Below are 20,711 nucleotides of genomic sequence, written 5' to 3' on the forward strand. Positions count from 1 at the left end.
AAAGTATTTTCTGATTGTAGACCTTTATAAAATTAATTTGAAAATGAAAAAAATTACTATTCTTAATTAGGGTATGTAATCCTTTGATTTTACAATTTAAAATCAGTAGAGAACATTATGATCTGGTTAAAATCCTTTTCCATTTTTCAAGTAGTCTATTAACGTTGAGTTATTTACAAAAAAAAATGAGCCTACACATTGATCAGGAAAAATGATTAGCTAAGGCTTTTAAGAGCATTATTTCTCTCACTTCCATCACAATGCGAGGAAACTCATAATTTAAAACAAATACAACACAACTTAAATGTATTCCAAATTGATGAAGACCAACTTTTGCTCCACCAATACTAGAAAATAGAGAAAGTACTCTGACGCCATCAGGATATAATGCTTTCAAGACTGATAAATGATATGCAACTGTATCTGTTTGGAATGAATTACCCAAACAACACAAGGGATCAGTTGGACAAGAAGTTCCACGAGTGTGATCTCTATCAAATTTTAATATAAGCTCTATCTCATGGAGCTCTAGAGGGACAAGGTCACCTGGCCCCACCCATACCAAATTCCACTCTTCACACTTTTGAAGTATATATTTATAAGCACTATCTTGCAATTGCCCTCGTGAATTCTGAATTATAACTCTCAGTTGATCAATAAGGACAGTGCCACATCGTCTTGAGTCTATGGAATTTTTTTTTGTTGTCTGATCCCATGAAGGCCAATACTTTTTTATTTGTGGAAGAGCTTCTTGAATAGTCATGGGGGGAGAGGTTTTTCTTGAAATCACTCTTCTATTGGAAGGTTATGCACATACCCTCTTGCTCTTCTAGAAGTTGAAAAGAACATTGAGTCCACCAACTCTAGTTCAACACTATTAAATTGTTCGGATATTATCTTCCAAATATCCTTTGATGCAAAAGCATCATTCTCATAGTAGAAGAAAGGTGGCCTTTACATGAACACATTGATTTCCTTTGAACACTGGCCAATAGGTTTCCCAGGAACTCCAAAACCAATTAGTTCTTTGGGACACAAATTAGGGATTGCATCACATACTTCAAGCATTGCTTGCTTGTCTTGGATACCCTCTATGTATTTTTCATACTTCAACACTTTCATTATCTATGTTACAATTTCGAACTTACACAATTTAATTATCTATGTTACAATTCTTAAATATCAACTTTTTTTCAAACTATTGAATTTCATCTTGAATTAAATGTGTTTTTAATTGTACGATCATAACTTCTTAATTATCAAATTTAGTTTATTAAAAAACTATATAATTTAATAATTTAAATTAATTGTACCATGGATGAATTTAATAATTTAAACTCATTTATCAACTTTTTTTCAAACTAGATTGAATTTCATAAGTGAAAATTAAAGTATGTGTTTTAAAAATTGTAAGATTATAAGTTCATAGTTATCATTTAAGTTAGTTTATTAAAAAACTATATATTTTAATGTTACTTTATTACATCTATGGTCATGTACTCTTAAAGTTTAAATTAGTTTGAATTAATATATTTTTTTAGTATTATATTTTGTAAAAGTTCTCTAAAATAATGTATTGGCTTACCTAATTAACATATTTTTATCCACATAAAAATAATATTTATCTTTAGTGTATTAGTAATTGATAATTTAAGAAATATGTATCTTTCTAACTTCCTACTAATTTATAATTGATATACATGTACACATGTGTCTCAAGATCATGTTCTATAGCTATAACACAAAAAAATACACATATGTACACATATACACATCTCAAGAATAAACATCTATAGATCTAATATATCTCTATGTATCTAAAATGCAAACTATAAATCTCGAATAAATATACGTATGTAGAAAAATATAAAAAGTCATATATATGTACATGTGATGGTATCTAACTACTTAAATACTCAATAATCAAATAAATAGTGAAAGTACATGCATGTCATCAAGGAACTGAAATACACGTGTACATGTAAACTGGACCTCCAATATATATGCATCAAAAAATATATAAATTTGATCTACTACTAGAAGGACCCCTCAAGACGCATATGAATAGAACGACCCTCTGATCGAGTCTCCTGTACATCCTCTTAGTGAGGCGCATCAACCAAGCCCTACAAATATATATACATATATACATACATGTGTTAGAGTTCTATCTTTAAAACATATATATACATACATGCATCATGTATATGTACATTCAAATTAAATACAAATTTGCATATATATAGATATATATCTAGTTTTCAAAATATTTAAATAACTTTAAACAAACTATTTAAAACTCAAGTACCTGAGCACTACCAAGTGCCTCAATAGAATCATCTTTCTCATGTATATGATGCCCTGAACCAATAGTATGTGTAACCATGTGCTTAGCGACCTGTGCCTACATGATTTATTACGAGTTAAAGATTAAATTAAATATCTACACACACACACACACACACACACACACACACACACACACATATATATATATATGAACTAAATTTTTCAATAAATGAACATTTTTTAAATTTCATATATATTTAAAATTAAAAATAAATTATATATGTACTTGGGTCTCCAGAGGTGGAGGATGATCAATAGACTCCATCATATCATCTACTGATGCACCTGAGCCTAAAACTCCATGTCCAACTGCTAGTAAATCTGAGTAAAGTGGATTGTGTAACTGGCTGGGTACATTTGGTGTAGAATCAATGCTACCGGGTCTGAATAACAAGTCCATGTATGATGAAATACCCAGGCTCGAACTAGTAGCAATCTCAGACAGGCCTCGCAATCGCTCACCAAAATCATCAAGGCCCTCAAATGTGATATGGACATCTCCAACTCCTATGCTCAAGTCATCTGTAGAGTGTCATGAGTCTAGTGCCAAATGCTATGAGCTACACATAGGTGTATCATCTGTCACTGGTGTGGCAGCCTATGTTTGTAGAACTGTGTCAGGGCTCTGATGCTGTCTAACAACATCCATCACTGCATGTACTGTAATCCTTTATGTATCAGAAATATAGCCAATAAAGTGCAACATATCCTCCAAAAAATATAGTGCCATATCAATATGTGTCTGCTATCCTGAAAGACCACAAATATCGCCTAGCAGTGGTAGCCCAGTAGATCTATATGCATCATCAGAGGAGGCACCTAAAGTGCTACTAGATGCCTGTGAAGATGGTCGACCAAGTGGACGAAGATGTTGACTATGAAGATAATGACCAATAGAATCTGATGTGATACTAGCCACCACAGATGCAATGTGCCCAATAGTGTCAATTACTTCCCTTGGGGAAGCAATGATAACTCTATCTACAATAGGCACATGTGTAGGAATCACAAGAGGCATCCTCGATCCAACAAACTATCTAAGATCTGTAGGTGGCAGATGATATACATTGCGGTACTAGTCATGATCTATGATTCGACCATGCCCCTATCTGCAATAATTAGGAATATCCAAGTAGTTGACATTGAGCCCTATACAAAACTCAATGTACAACTGCTATGCAAAATAAAGGGGTATCTGGTCATTATTAGTATAACAACCATATGCAGCTAAAAATCATGGATAGATCATGCTAGCAATAATAGGGTCTCTGCATCGTCTGACTTTGTAGCCTCTCACCCTACCTTGTGTCCCCTCATAAGTTGAAAAGAGCTCTCTCTAGATGACATCTTTAGGGGCTACCCTCTTGATGTCATCGAATGATGCATCTCCTAAAACCTCAGCCCTAAGCTCCCTAGATATGGAAGCTAATATGGCAGGAGTAAATGAATGGTGACCTCTAAACCTAGCTGTCAAATCCTGTAAAATCCTACATATTGTAGTACATATGTCTCTATAAAGACTATCATCAGAGGTCAATATAGAGTGTTGCAGTCTAGCAACCTCCTACTCTGAAAATGCAAATAAAGCATCAATATCAATGCATGGAGGTGGTGCAGCAGGACCTCCAGCAAGAGTTGCAGGTGCAGCCTGACCTAGAACATGAGCTACACCAGGAGCCACGGTAGGACCTACACCACCAAGAGTTGGAACATGAGCTGCATGACGAGCCCTACGTCGAGGTACATGAAGAGCCCCACCAGAAGCTGCAGCACGAGCCCCACCACGAGGAGCCATATCAAGAACTACATTAGGCGCTACAATAGGAACCACATCAACCTATGCTATAGTAGGAGCTACAGTAGGAGCCACAGTGGGAACTACATCAGGTGTCGCACCAGAAGCTGCATCAAGCATATTGTGTGAAGCCATATCTGTAGAAATGTATGAAGAGCTAAATTGCCTATTGTACACAATTTTTTTTATTTTTAACATTAAAAATTATACACATGTAATTAAACATACATCACACATCATGGACCTAGATAATCTGTAACACATCCAAACCTAGATTAATTTGCATATAAGTATAAGATAACTTTAAAGTTGAGAGTTCGGTTATGGTTAGAGTTAATTTTTTGTTCTAAGATTTTATTATACTTTTGGGGGTATTATTAGAGAATTTAATTAAAGGGTAATAAATTATTTATATTACTCTTAAATGATAATGTTTCGAGGTTTAGGTTTCAAGTTGGGTTACATATATATCATTTAAAACAAGGGTCATACTTCATGTATGTACATGTGTTTGAATGTATGTGCATGTATCTCAAATATAATTTTTAACAATTTAGGATTAGGGTCAACTTGTTTTAATTTTATATAAGTGAGGCCTCAATTAGGTTTTGAAATACGGTTTTAGTGTAATTAGGCTCAATTTTAGGGTAAGATTTAAGACCTCATGACATTGTTAGGGTTTACATGAACTTACATGATTTCTAGCATTAAATTTAGGGGTTAATATTAAGGTCCATGGTTAAGAATTTAGGATAAGGGAACTTAGCATATGAAGTTTATGATTTGGTTCAAGATTATGATTTAGGGTATTTATTATCATTTATAATCTTGGGTTTAGAAATTAAATTTTAAAATCAAGGTTAGGGTTAGGGTTTGGATAATGGTTACGGTTAGGGTTTGGTTAGGTTAGGCTTAGGGTTTGGATGTACATGTATGTTATATTCATGCATAGATATGAAAATTAATCTACATTCTTATATATGTATAATTTAGGATCTCCCCTTAAGACATGTCATTGAATTATATAGTTAATTTTATACTTCTAATTATTAGGACATTAAAAATAATAACATATGTACATTTAAACATGAATATTGAAAACACATGTATGCATGTCTATATCTAACACATGAACATATTTACATGTACATTTATAAAATAAAATATACATTTTAATCTACATTCTTATGTATAATTTAGGATCTCCCCTTAAGACATGTGTTATTAAATATAGTTAATTACACTTAGTTATAAGATAAATTAAGATCAATAGTTAACATATACACAAATTATACATATAAAAATCTGAATTTATTAAAAACGTGTACATACATCTACTTTTAACCTTGAACAAATATACATGTACATCTATGTTCAAAATAAAAAATTATACATTCTAATCTATATTTTTACATGTACAATATAGGATCTAGACCCTTAAGATATGTCATTTAATTAAACTTCTAAAATTAAGACATTAAAGTGAATTTGACATATATACATAAATATTAATATCAAAAACATGTACATGTCTACATTTAACATAAACATACATACATACATACATACATACATACATACATATATGTATGTATGTATTTTTAAATCTTTTTTTCAAAAATTTATATTATTATAAATTTTGTAATGTTTTTCTAATTTTAAAAAAATTCTTTTTCTAATGTTTTTCTAAATTTTATAATATTTTTCTAATTTTTAAAAAAAAAAATTTCTAAAATTTATATTATTATAAAATTTCTAACATTTTTCTAATGTTTTTTCTAAATTTGTTTTCTAGAATTTATATTAAATTATAAATTTTCTAATGTTTTTGTAATACTTTTTCTAAATTTTATATTAAATTCTAAATTTTCTAATGTTTTTGCAATTTTTTTAAAAATTGTTTTCTAAATTTTATATTAAATTATAAATTTTCTAATATTTTTCTAATGTTTTTCTAAATTTATTTTTTTATTTTTAAAATATTTTTAATTTTTTTAATATTAAATTATAAATTCTCTAATATTTTTGTAATGTTTTTTCTAAATATCTTTTTTAAATTTTCCAATGTTTTTCTAATTTTTTTTCTAAATTTTCTAATTTTTTTTAATGTTTTTTTTTTAATTTTCTAATTTTTTAAAATATTTTTTTATAAATTTGTTTTCTAAATTTTATATTAAATTATAAATTTTCTAATATTTGTCAAATGTTTTTTCTAAATTTTCTAATATTTTTGTTATTTTTTTCTAAATTTTCTAATATTTTCTTCTTCTTTTTTCTAAATTTGTTTTTTAAATTTTAAATTAAATTAATTTTTTTCTAATATTTTCGTAATGTTTTCTAAAATTGTTTTCTAATGTTTTCTATATAATATTTTTCTGTTTTCTAAATTAATATAAATAAACAATAAAAATATTAAATTAACATTTAGATATGCTTTCAAAACTATTAAAAACATAAATAACATTCAAATATGCTTTAAAAACATTTTTAAAATGTATCAAAAACATTCAAATCTACTTTGATAACATAAAAAATACTTTAAAAATGTTGAAAAATATTAAATTAATAATATTTTGACATACCCGATGATGAGAATCAAAATGAAAGTGACAGGATGACGGTGATGGAGGTAGCACAAATGACATGTTCGCTCGAATGCTCTGAATGAATAGTAGTCATCGTGAAAATGACTTGGAAAAGTTGAAAAAGTGATTTAACTGCCGAAAATGCATGCGGTATAGGTTCACGTGAACATGGCTTAACCTGTTTGCGCGAACATGTGTCACTTGCATATTTGCGTTAACATGTGAGTGGGGTTCGCACGAATGTATGGAGTTTGGAATTGCAAAAAATTTGCAACTTTTTAGAATTTGTTCGTCCCACTAAAGTGGAACCCATTATTGTGGGTTCACCCGTTAATCATCAAAGAATTAAGGTCCAAGGATATCATAGACAGGTCATGCCATCCATTACTTGTTCTATAATCACTAACATTCAAACTGTATCTTCTTATGAATGGTTCTGCCCATCTACCATAATTAGGGTGATCAATAAGAGGTCCCTATCTCATCCAATCATCCTACCAAAATAAGATATTCTCACCTTTACCAATTTTCCATTTAGCCTTGGACTTAGCTAGGGCTTTTGCCTTTAGGATCCCATTCCATATGTAAGATCTTTGATGAATCTCAGTCTCATGAAGCAAGAAGCTAAGAGACTGCCTTCTTAGGTACTTCTCAACCATAATTTCCCTACATTCTCTAGAGCTCTAGAAGATGCACCAAAACTATTTGGCTAAAAGGGCATTATTGAGATGTCTGATTCTTCTAATACCAAGGCCCCCATAACATTTGGGGAGGAAAACAAGATCCCAAGTGACAAGATGATATCTTTTGTGCTCTATAACCCCTATCTAGAGAAAGTTCCTTTGAATCTTCTCCATTCTGTCAACTTGCTTAGTCAGAATCCCAAAGAGGCTTGAGGCATAAGTGGGGAGATTTTGGAAAATTGATTTCACTAAAGTGCATTTTCTAGCCTGGCTGAGAGTAGCACCTTTCCAACTAGCTAATTTCTTGTTGAATCTATCAATGATGTTGTTCCAAAAAGATTTTTGGGGTTTGGACCCCAAAGGCATACCAAGATAACTAGTAGGAAGGGTACCAATACCACTTGATCTGTAGTTATTAGTAGTGATAGTTTTGTTTCTACTTCACCATTGTGTTGTCACTTCAAACACTTTTAGTTGGAAATAGCATCAAATTTTTCTTACATGCATAGTTGAATGGCCACAAGTGATGATATCTGCAAGGGATATTTGGTTCTCCACTTCAATCATGAGCATTCTACTTTTGGCTTGCATACAGAACCCAAATCACCAAATCTAGTTGAGCCCATTTCACTTATATCTTATCCTAACTTCTATTATGGTACCTTTTCTTTGACATGAATGTGTATGGATTTAGAAGCTCAAGCATACAATTTTTAAGACAAAACATTTGTCTTCTTGTGAGATGCTAGAGTAGTAGTTGTAGATCTAAAAGGAATGTTGTTACAATTCTCCATCTTTTGTTGATGGATTAGCAAGATTATTGGATTTTATGTGGCTCAAAAAAGAATAACTCCATATACTAACAAATAAAAATAGTGGTTCATAGACTACCTTCTTGCATAGAATTTACCATTCTCCCAAAGACGTCTTGGCCTATCTATAGTGAAGATATCTATAGTTTCCTAGCCATTTGTTCCATAGTGGTGGGGAGTCTTACCAAATCTGCCCCAAATCTATAGTTAGTATACTTCTTATTTGAGAGTGTGGTAGCTTGACCAAGTCATACATGCAAAAATTGGTGTTAGATTGTCTTCGACCTTTAGCTTGAACATATGATTTCTAGGATTTGCAATTCATAACTACCTTGAAATCATGTAGAGTCATATTGTATTTCTCATGCTGGGATGCCCTATTTGAATTCATTGTATTGGGTAGACTTCTAGTTATCCATCTTCTTTATATCACATTTTGTTTCATTTGGGAGTGACATCAAAGTTCCTCTATTTAGACAACATTTTCCAAAAGCTAAGATTAGAACTCTTTCAATAGATAGTTGTGCAACTACAAACAATCTATATGCATATTCATCCCATCCATTTACTCTACATTGGGAGTGAGGAGTCCTCATAAAATCCCTTTATGTTTCCATAACTAAAAGTATTTGTGTTTTCTAACATGGATTTCCTCTTTAGGTTACAATTCATATGGATAAATCACACTCATAATCATCCTTTTCCTTCACTATTTATGTAATCCAATATGACAATGTAATTCAATAACCCATGCATACTAAGATCTCCTTATAATCAAATTCCCCTATAGCCATAGGTAGTTGTTACACCTTTTGACAAATGTAGTATTAATTTTGTATGACCAATATAGACTTTGTCAAATGGAAAGTCTTACAATTTAGTTTGTATTGATTATGTCACTAAGTAGGTAGAGGCAAAACATACAAAATATGCTAGGGATAAAAAATCTTGTATAATTCTATATGAAGCCATTTTTACTAGATTCAACATCCCTAGAGAGTTAGTGACTAATCAAGGTGCCTAGTTTACTTCAAGCCTAATCACTTCCCTAATGAATGGGTATATCATTAGGTCTGGGAAATCATCTCCTTATCATCCTTAGGCTAATGGCCAATATGAGATAACCAATAGGGAGATTGGAATAATATTAACAAAGACAATAGCTATCCATAATAAATATTTGGCTCTCTACCTTCTTGAAGCAATTTGGGCCTACAAGATAACATGTAAAACAACTACTAGCTTCACCTCCTTTGAGTTGATTTAAAGAAAATTAGTTGTTATGCCCATAGAGTTTGAGCATAAAATACTTTAGAAAGCCCTAGAGTTGAACATTAATCTTATTGAAGCCCAAAGAGAAAGAACCCTATAGTTGAATGGATTGGATGAGTAAAGGAATTCTTCTCTACATATTACTAAAGTTATCCAATAGAAATGCAAGAAATGGCATGATAAATTCATAAAGGAAAAATAGTTCTCTATTGGTGACTAGGATCTCTTGTATGATTATCATGACCAACACACTCCTCAAAAATTTTAAACCAAGTAATTGGGGCCATATGAAATAGTAGCTATCTTTAACAATGGTGTTGTGCGGTTATCTACCATAGATTGTGTATGGTTCAAGTTGTTGGTGAATTGTCATTGCCTTAAGCTTTATCACAAACCATAGATGAAGGAAAATTTACCAAAATAATTTAAATTTCAAGAAACTCTTGTTTCTCCTACAACAAAGGAATCTAGGTCACATACCCATATTAAATCTTCTATTTAATTCTATTCAAAGACCCATAATAAAAATTTCACTTTGTGAAAGTTACATTCTCTATAATAATACTTCCAAATTCTACTTTGTAAAAGTCACATTCTCCATAATAATACTCCCAATTCATCTTCTATCTTTTTCCATCCTTGACCTCACCATCATTTTAGGACCAAGATATGAATCATAATATTTTAAATTGATGTAATGCAAGGTAGGAGAATCCCCCAAGGAGATCTCATAGCCCCCAACAAATAACCATGTAATAGAATGTAAACAATAGCACATAGATTTAGATCCAAAAAAAATTCAATTATTATAATAGAATCATCAGATTTACATACAACATGCCCGATTGTAAGGCCTTCTGGGTTATGACCAAATACATAAGCACTTACAATATTAATTATGCAAGATCTCTAGTGCAAGAGCACACATGGGATAAAGATTTAAGAAATATTTTATATTGTAAAGTCAATTAGATTATTATTGTTCAAATATAAGTATTGCTGAAAAAATATTAATTTAATCCTACTTGATGTCTATCAGTTTATTTATTATGTTTAGAGTCATATTGTCAAGATAGATAAAAGAAAAAATGTCAAATATGTAATAAAATATTTTCATAAAATGTTAACAATATGTAAAGATGATGTAAGGGAGAAGGTGAATGCTCATGAGGGGTAGTTAATTAGTTATAGAATATGAAAACACTTTAAAGTATTTTTTATTGGACTTTATTTTCAAAAGGTAATCACTGGAGAAGTTGAAAGAAGTTAAATAAAGAGAAGCTTATTTTTGTGACTTTCATGATAAATTTTTGGGTTATTTTTTCAGAAATTCAATTTTTCTTTTTATTGTTACATGCACATATGAATTGATAGCAACCTAAAATTAATATTTTTGGAAAGGTATTTGAGTTATCTTCAATTTGGGGTTATTTTGGATTCATTTCATCATTATCTGAAAATGTTATGACTAATTTAGTGCAGACTAATCAAAACCTAACTTTTATGTGAGTAGTTGTATAAAAAGAGTAATAACTTCTATTCTACTAATTGGATTGAGATATAAATTGGGGGAAACATTTTTAACTCATCCATAATCAATTACATAAAATTAATTTGTGATATCATTTCATTTGTAAAAGTTATGAGTAAACATTTGAAGCATTTTGATGTTTCTTGGATTAATAATTTGGTTGAAAATATGCATTATTGAAGCCTCTTAAGTTTTACTCATAAAAGAATTTTTAAAAAGGTGTACCTCTCCATCATTTTTGGTATACCTAGTTACCAATAAAGAGAAGAGTTGTTCATTGGAAGGACAAAGTGAAAAAATAGATGTTGATTTAAAAAGTGAGAAGAAGCTATCTGTTGATAAACCTTATGATGAAAAGGTCAATGAAGATACATTAGATATGGAAATGATAGTTTTTAATGAGCCTTATGATGGAAAGGTTCATAAATATGAGAAATATATGAATGCAATGGTTATTGATGGAACCATGGGATGACATTTGAAGTTAAATAAGTGGTATGACCTATCAAAAGGCTAATAGTTGTAGTAAGGAAGAAGACTCATGATGAAGCCAAGAGGATAGAGAAGGATAAAAAAGTGATGATTTTTTCTCCAAGCACGGAGATATTGCAGCATAAAGACATTGAAAAAAAGGATACAAAGGTTCCTATAGTGAACCAAATTGATGAATTAATATATGAAGAGATCCCATTTAATTTTTCTAATCCATTTATTGTAGGATGGTAGGAGTTCTAGTTGAATTCTTATATAGAAGAGGTTTATGAAGAGATGAAAATTTACTTGGGTACTTGGCAAGAGTACAAACAAAAAATACCAAAGAATTAGAATACAAGAAAGAGGAAGGACAATCCAAGGGACTTGGATTAATTTTTCCTCAAGAGTACAATGCAACAACACCTATAAAATAAAAGAAAAATAAGAGACTCCATGAGTATAGAATATATTTAATTACTAAAAATGATATGTCAAATGTATTTTGAATCTATTTGAGTAAATGTGTAAGACTAAATAAAGTCATTTGTAATAGATTGTCCAAGTTGTTTAGTATGGTCAAATTATGTAAATATCTCATGGAAGGGTAAAATGTCATATGTTTTAGATTATGATAAAAATAAGTTTTGAAGGGATCCTGAAACCCTTTCACATCCTCAAAAAAGGAAAAAACAAGCCATCCATCAAGAGAGTCCTTACACCTACTAGAAGCAGAACCAAAATCAAGTTTTACAAGGACCTAAAACCACTAACAAAGTCCAAATAAAGTACCCAAGTTTTACAAGGACCTAGAACCATCAGTACAGTTTAAAAACTAAAAGCCAGAAAATAGGATCAAACATAGGAACTAGAAGTAACAACCAACAAACAGGACCGAAATAGGAACCCCACCAGAAAAGATGACCCAGGAAACTATTGCAGTTTTGTAATCATCTTAACGGCCTCCTTACCAATCTTAGTCATGTCCTGGATGGAGTTAGCAGCCGAAGAAGCAGCAACAATCAAAGCTTTCTTCCTCGAACTCTATCTTGTCCTCTTGCTAGGGCCCTCCGAAGATATGGTTCCTTCATTTTCTCTTTTGCCCAATATCGCCATAGCAACACAAATGCTTGAAGTTAATTGCTCCATTTTTGTTCCACTTTCCTTGATAAGAATTCTAAGATTTTTCTTGTAATCCTTAAGTCTTTTTGGGATATCTCCCATTTGCACCTCCATGTGTTGTATAATAGCTCGATCAGCCTCCTAGTTATGTTACAAGGCTTCCACTTTCTTCTTTAGCCCCATTATTTCATTATAAATCCAAGAGTCGACTTGAAGGAAAGAGTCAGCTTTTTGTTTGGAAGAGTGTAGGAAGAAAATCTTGGTTTCCCTCTCTGGGGAGTCACCCGCATCTTCAGTAGTGTTGTGTGGCAAGGGGCCAACTTTATCAATTTGTTGCTCCCCATCCAATGACTCCTCCTCACCAGACTCCGTAGGGACATGTTGACTCGAGACCTCCTTATCTTGTCCCTCAATCTCCTTTATAGGAGTGGAATCTTTCCCCATGTTTTCCTCCTCACTCAAAATGGCCGGATCATCAATTAAATTTTCTTTCTCTTTATCACCTCCCCTAGACATAGTATGAGTACCCTCATTATCAGACTTGCTCTATTCCAAGTTATCCTCAGTTCTTTCTTCCTCTCTCCCTTCCTCATTTTCGTCTTTCATTTTCGAATAACCTTTCTAGGTTAGAGCTAAACTCCCCAACATCTGTCCCTTCCTCTTCCTCAAGGACATCCTTATCTGAGCCTCCAGTACTCTCCACCTCTGTATCCTCTTCCACAATTTGTCTTCGAGAGCTGGAGGGTTTTAGTTTAGCCTTATCTTTCTCTTTAACATTCTCATCAATTTTACCTTTTAAGGGTTTAGGATTCTTATGTTTGCCAATGGAAGGAGACGAAGCAATGGATTTATTTTTAGAAAAATCAGACCTTCATGTAAGATGGGTTGAGACTATTTCTTTCTATGGGCATTCAAACTTTGGAGCAAAGAAAACTACAAATAGAAAGGGAAGGAAATTCTGTCCTTGTACCTGAAATGGTTTAGAAAGACAAAGTGGAATTTTTGCACCCTTGTATTCCTACCATCAAGGATAAAGTACTCATGAATACAACCAAGCACATCATTCCAAATACCTTTAATCTGTTGCACATCAAAGAAGTCTCCATTCTTCTCCAATTACATCTCCTCTTCATTCATCTTCAAGAATTTTTTGTAGGCCACATTGGAAATACTGATCTACTTCAAGAATTTGATACCTTTCATGGGGAGACCAATGACCTTGGCAATGAATTCCTTAGTAAGCTTCACAGAGCCTCTGTATAAAGTAACTTTGTCATCAACCTAGTTTTTGAAGAAGGCGGTGGTGACATGGGGTTTGAATCCATGCAACCACTCCATGTAGCTGACCACCTTCCCTTTCTAGAGAATCTTCCAAATGTCCTGTCTAGTCTTCCAATCATCAAATTTTTTGGGCTCCAACTTCCTTAGTTCACCCCCCATATTATAGAGTGAAAAAAAAACTAGAGACACCCAAATATTGATAGTAGAGATGTTGAAGTGAGACTAGTATTTTGTGACTTGATATCGAGGTCACTTTTTTGATGATATGTACAGAGAACACATTACCTTCACATGAGTGTAACTCCTTGGGGATGGTAACCTGACAATCGTAAGGCCACTCCCACAAATCATTAAATTTCTAATCCAAGAAAATCTTTCCCACTTTTGAATGAATAACATCATAATTAATAATTGCTTTAAGATCGACATGCTTTTTTAATTCATCGAGCCACCTCATCTTTTGCCTCGTTTGAACTGCATGATTTGCTATCCAATTAGTGACCCCATTGGCTTCTTTATAAGTATGGAAAATGACCACTTTTTCAAAATTTTAAAATTTCATATGTTATTAGGTGTTTTATATGTTTTATAATTCATTTTTAAGAAAATATAAAAGTTGTCAAACATGTAAGTAAATATTGTCATAAAATGTGACAGTATGAAAAAGATGATGTAAAAGAGAAGGTGAAAGATCATATGAGGTATCAAATAGGTTAGATGAATCGAAAGGATATTAAAATATCATTTCATGATCATGATTTATATATTTTAATGGTTCAAAAAAATTTTGAGGAGAATAGAAATGAGGAGGTTTTGTTTTGCAAGTTATGTTAATTTTTTGTGCAATTGCCTAGAAACCTAAATGTCGTTTCTATTGGTACAAATTCATATGAAAATATACAAACCTAAAACTTATATTTTCATAAAATTATTTGTGTTTTCTTTCTTTTTATGAGATTTGTGTACAAACTATCATGAACCTAATCTTTATGTAAGAAGTTTTGGAAGAAGAGTAATAAGTTTTATTCTAGTTATCATTTTGAGCTATAACTTTATAAAAACATGTTGAACTGATGTATATCCTCTCTCATAAAATGAATTAGTTTTATCTATTTATTTTTGAAATTTGTTAATGGTTCTTAGGAGAGTTTATACTCTATCCTAGATGATTAAGTTGGTAAAAGTTCCTTAATTAATGTGTAAGAACACATTGTTGAAGCCTCTTCAGTAGTAATCCCAAAGGATATATTTAAAAGGTGTACCTCTTCATTATGCCCCCCCCTTTAGGACTTCAAGAGTAGGATTAGTGATTATAAGTTTATCATTATTAAGGAATTGTATCATAACATAACACTAATTAATGGTATAGGTTAACTTGAGGTATCATTAATTGTGAATAGGCACATGCAGCAATGGACTTGTTTGGTGCCTTGTATAGGAATTAGTACATGATAAAAAATCTAAAGTAAAAGTAACTACCTTTGATAGAAATAAAAGTTCCAATACAACAAAACCTTATTTGATGGATTCTAATACATCAATTACCCTTGTAGGTGAGTTATGGAAACTCAAAACACCTTGTGGTATTGTTATGAGAGATTTTATAAGAACATTTATATCAAATTAGAATTCTATTTATGGGATCCATATGTTTTATAAGTGTTTGACACTAGAAAGGATAGCCATGTTAGAATTATGGGCTGGAATTTTCTTTTTTTAAGAATAATTAGGTAAATACATTATCATCTATGAATGTATATGTAATCATTATTTTTATATAAGAGTGAATATCAGCGTAAGTCTAGAAAAGTTCTACCATGAGATGCACACCCTAGTTTATGTAATTTCCAAGAGGAAGAAAAAGAAAGAGGGGGAGGATCTAAGACCCATCCTCATGGGTATTTAGTTAAATATGGAATTCTTTGGTAAATGCCTACATAGGATATTTGAGTAGATATAGGATAATGTAAAGGTTATGGTATGGAAAATTGTTATGGTTCTTTCTAGAAACCATATCAAGGAAATTATGATAAATTCATGCTATCTTATGTATATTTATTCAATGGTTGTTATGATAATATAATTTAATACTTTCCCACTTGAGAATCATCAAAAATTCAAAGACAAAGATTATCAACTCACTAGAAGTTCCTTTAGGGTAACTTAATATTAAATATTAAAAGTACATTAGGGTATGTGAAGGTAATTGGGGTATTATGCACAAGACAATATACTTTTTTACTGAGATGAGTTATTTGGTTGTTCAAAATTATAGTTTAAATCGTAAAAATTGCATGTGTTCTTTAGGACATGTCTATATACCTAGGTGTTAGAAAATTAATGGACTTGGATGATTATGATGATGGAAACAACTTAAGGCTTTATGGTTTAAATTTTTTAATGGAAACTGATATCATTTCATGCATTCATGTTTTGATACCCTATGATTCAAGATTTGATACATTATCTGACTATTTAAATATCGATTTATACTATTGATGTTATGTGATATTTTACCTTATTATGTTATATATATGATACCTTGATGATTTTGTTTATACATATTCAAATAGTCCATTTTGATAATATTAAATGGATTAGAATTAGGTTTAGAATAGTTTAATGAACTATGTTTTAAAAGTTTAAGAGTAAAATTGATGGATTACACCACGATGTTTGACTCACATAAGTGTTTTATATGACTATTGATTAGAAATAATAAGTTCATTGAAATGAGATTATAGATGTTAAATGGTTAATCAAATTATGTAAATTAATTATATCTAATCAATGTGTAGAAATGGAAAAGATTATAGAGATGCAATTTAGAATGTTTTGGGTTAAATTTGATTATGCAAGTTAAGTTTATATATGTGTATTTTTCTTGAAGTACTGATATTCAAATTTATTGTATAGAGATTTAACCATGGAATTAATTGGAGAAAATTGAATCAAGCCTGTGTGCAAACTATGACGACAAGGTTGAATCTAATGAAGAGATTCGAACCTCATTGTCATGTAATTTAATTCATAATCATAATTTGAATGTATATATTAGGTTAATTCATTATGTTATTAGTGACATGTCAATTGTATTATGTAATACAATTTTATGGTGTCACTTAATACTTTTCATGTGTATGTATAAAATGACACATCAATTAGGGTTGGCAATCAGACCCTTAACCTAAAATTAGACTTCATTAGGAACCTAAGTTAATCCTCCTTATTTTGAGATATTTTATGAAGTCCCACCAAAAAGGAATTTGGATTCCAATTTTGAGTCACTTTTAGAGGCGAAAATGTGGTCCTAGGAGCCAAATTTAGTGGAATCTAAGTGCCAAAGTGGTAGGGGTATGAGTTGGGGACCTAATTAGCACCACTAGAAGGCCCAGGTAACTTTAGTGACCCTCTAAACTCCCCATTTTCCAATAGTTGCGATAATGGAGAGATCTTATGACATTATCGATGCCCACACTCTTGCCAAAAACTTAAATTAATGGTAAGGGACATGTATGATGTCCAAAGGACTTAGGGTCAACTTAGGAGTTATTGCCCATATGTAAGTAGGATTTGGAGGCCTTTTTATAGGCCCTTGGAGAACTTAGTGGGTGTTCACCCCCTCTCTATATTTAGAGACACTAGGGTTTAGAATTGGAGAAACAAAGGGATAGGTCTCTTCTCAACTTTCAATTCTATTATACATTTGAAAAAGCTTGGTGTTTTCCTTTTCTATGGGTGTTCCTCTTTTCTTTGAATAGATTATTTTGTGTTTGAATTTATTATTCTTGTATTGTTGCATTATATGTGTTGTACGGGTTGGTAAAAAATTTATTTCAATCTTGCTTCTTATTTTATCTATTTAATTTTCTTGAGGGATTATTCATAGGTGTGAAGGCATTACTCACCCTTGGATAGGGAATAAGTAGCCTTGTGGTGTGAAGGGGTTACTTGTGACTCCATAAAAGTGTAGAGTCGAGAAAGGTGTATGGGCCCTTGTAGCCAATGTGATTGATGTTATTTGGGGAAGATGAGGAAAGTATGATTATGGGATATTATGGAATATGTTCATAGGTGTAACCCATTTTGAAAGCCTTGGTTGAATGTTTCTTGTAAATTTTCATGTGTTTGTAGTTTGAGTTTGAATGTGACCCTATTGGTATTGGTTATTCTAGCTCAATGGGTGGCCTCCTTTAGACCTAGGTTGGAAGGTGAGCTCTCCATGGTATTTTCATACTTATTTGTAGGTTTTTGTGGATTCAAATTTTGGAGAAAGCTTTGAAATTGATCTCTTTATGGTGTCCTTGTGAATAATGAGAGTTGATGTCTCATTATGTCACATTATGTTTGGATAATTATCCATTGGTGTTCACCTTCTTGTATTGTTGCATCCTTGTAGTGAAAGGAATAATTTTATTTTTATTGCAATGTATTGGATTGACTAAAGTTTTATATACATGTAAATTAACAAGAAATGATAGTTCCTTATGTGAGGAAAGTTGTATTTAATTGATGTAGTACTTCTATGAATACTTTCATTGCATTCATTAATCTTAATTGAAATAAAAGATATGTTCATTTCAATCATTGATTTATATAATCCTATGAATTCATTCCTTTGAAATTTTGTAATAGTGATACAAGAATGAAAGATAGCTTCATTAAGTAGTTCTTCATTTTGGTATTATAGATTTAAGCTTCCATTTAAATGAGTATACAATTCTTGGAATAAACACACTCTAAATTAATACATTTCATACTTCCAATACTATTAGATCCTATAGATTAAATGGATTAACTTCTAGTTTATACTAAGTCCATATCAAACATTAGGAACATAGCACTTAGGAGATAAATAAATTTCTAAATCAGTAACTCAATTCATTAACAAAAAAATATGAATTGGGTTATAAAACTATTTTAGAAGAAAAATAAAATTGGGTAGTTTTCCTCCAAATTGAGACCTACATGTCTTTGGAATTTGTATGGGAGGAAAAATAAATTCCTCCCATACACAATCAACTAAATATTCTATTTCTAAAAACCCAGTTGTGCATTTAAATGATACTTAACTAAGCATTCATTAGGAAAATATTAAATGTATTAAAAAAAAAAAGGAAATTTCATTCAATTCAAAAAATTTAAATAAAAAAAAAATAACAAGTTGAAGGAGTGGGATATGACCCACATATGATCCATACCCCACTCTTCTCTCCCCTCCCCAAGACTCGCGTTGACCTTTAAATCTACTTGGGATGACATTTAATTTTTACCCATCTTCCAAACTATGTTATGCTCTCCTTTGTCCTAGATGGGGCCTACAAATTTCTCCCCAAACCTTCACCAACTCTCCAACTCTCTTACCCATGCATACTTGTCCCTCATTGAGCTTGACCTAGCTTGAAAACTAGTTTGGCATTAAGAAAAAAATTATCATTGCAAACTTCTTATGAATGTCCTTTAGTTTTGGTGGCCAAAAATTCCTTCAAACTCCATCAAAATGACTTGCCTTTAGTAGCATGCTCCAAAATGGACTTGTAGGCTTGGGTAGTGCACAAGGGACATGGGAAAATGTGGCATGATAATGGGGAAATGTAAGGCCCTTGGCTAAATAGTAGAACAAATGCACATGATTTGACTATTTCTTGAATTAATTAATTAATTATAAAATCACAGAACCATGGTTTTGTTACTTTTTAATTAATTAATTAATTCAATAAACGGTCAAATCAAGTGCATTTATTTGGTTGCATAGATATTGCCAAATGTAAGGACTTGCAGGCTTGGGTAATGCATAGGGGACATGGGAAAATACAACATGATAATGGGGAAATGTAACAGCCTTATGGGCAAATGTTTGCACAAGTGGGACAACCCACTTTTTAAGTGGGACAACCCACTTTTTAAGTGGGGTACGGTGTAGGCTAGTTTAGTAAGTAGGGATTAGGTAAATTGTTAGGGGTTAAGGTACTTAGGTTAGTTTAAGCCCTTTTTACATGGTAATTAGTGTTATTTAGGGATTAGTAATATTTATAGGTATTAATTATAATATTAGTTAGAAATTTTATTAGTGGTTGTATATATAGTTGTTAGTATATGTTAAAGTTATGTAGGTAATTCAATTTTAATATTTAAGTAAATGGATATTGATTATTAGTAAGTTAGCTAGAGTTTGGATTATTAGTTAGTATTTCAAATTAGGTTCTAACATATGTTAAGACTATGTAGTAATTGCATTTAGTGTTTAAAAATATGGGTATTGAAAGGTTGGAAAAAAAAAAAAAAAGATAATTGGTGATAGAGGCTTAGAAATAAGACATGAATGAATTGTCAAAAAGAATGTTGAGTTATTTAAATTATTTTGTATGTTGATTTTTGAAAGTAGTGGATGTTTATTTAATTTAAAAGAATTGATTTGAGTGGTATTGGAGTAAATTTGTTAGCATATAAGGGAATGGTTGTAAGGTGATTTAGGGTATTATAATTTTATAGTCCTTAATTATACCCTTTTAATTATTCATTTTTTTGAATTAGATACATTATAACATTTTATAACTATATTACGTGCATGTTGATTTTGTAGTAAGGGTTCTTTTGATGTTAGGAAAATGAACTCATAATATGTTATTATGCACGCATGTACTTAACCTTTTGAATACTAACCTAGTAGATCGAACATTCTAAAATGAAAATTGTTATTCTCTATCTTAAATGGTATACCTATAAATCATGACATAATAGTTTAATAAATTAAACCTTATCAACCCTTTATCAAGTGTTCTTATAGCAATACATTATATTTTATCAAAC

This window comes from Cupressus sempervirens, chromosome 6 (genome assembly GCF_028749045.1).
Source record: "Cupressus sempervirens isolate cs-2001-9-10 chromosome 6, ASM2874904v1, whole genome shotgun sequence".
NCBI lineage: Eukaryota > Viridiplantae > Streptophyta > Pinopsida > Cupressales > Cupressaceae > Cupressus > Cupressus sempervirens.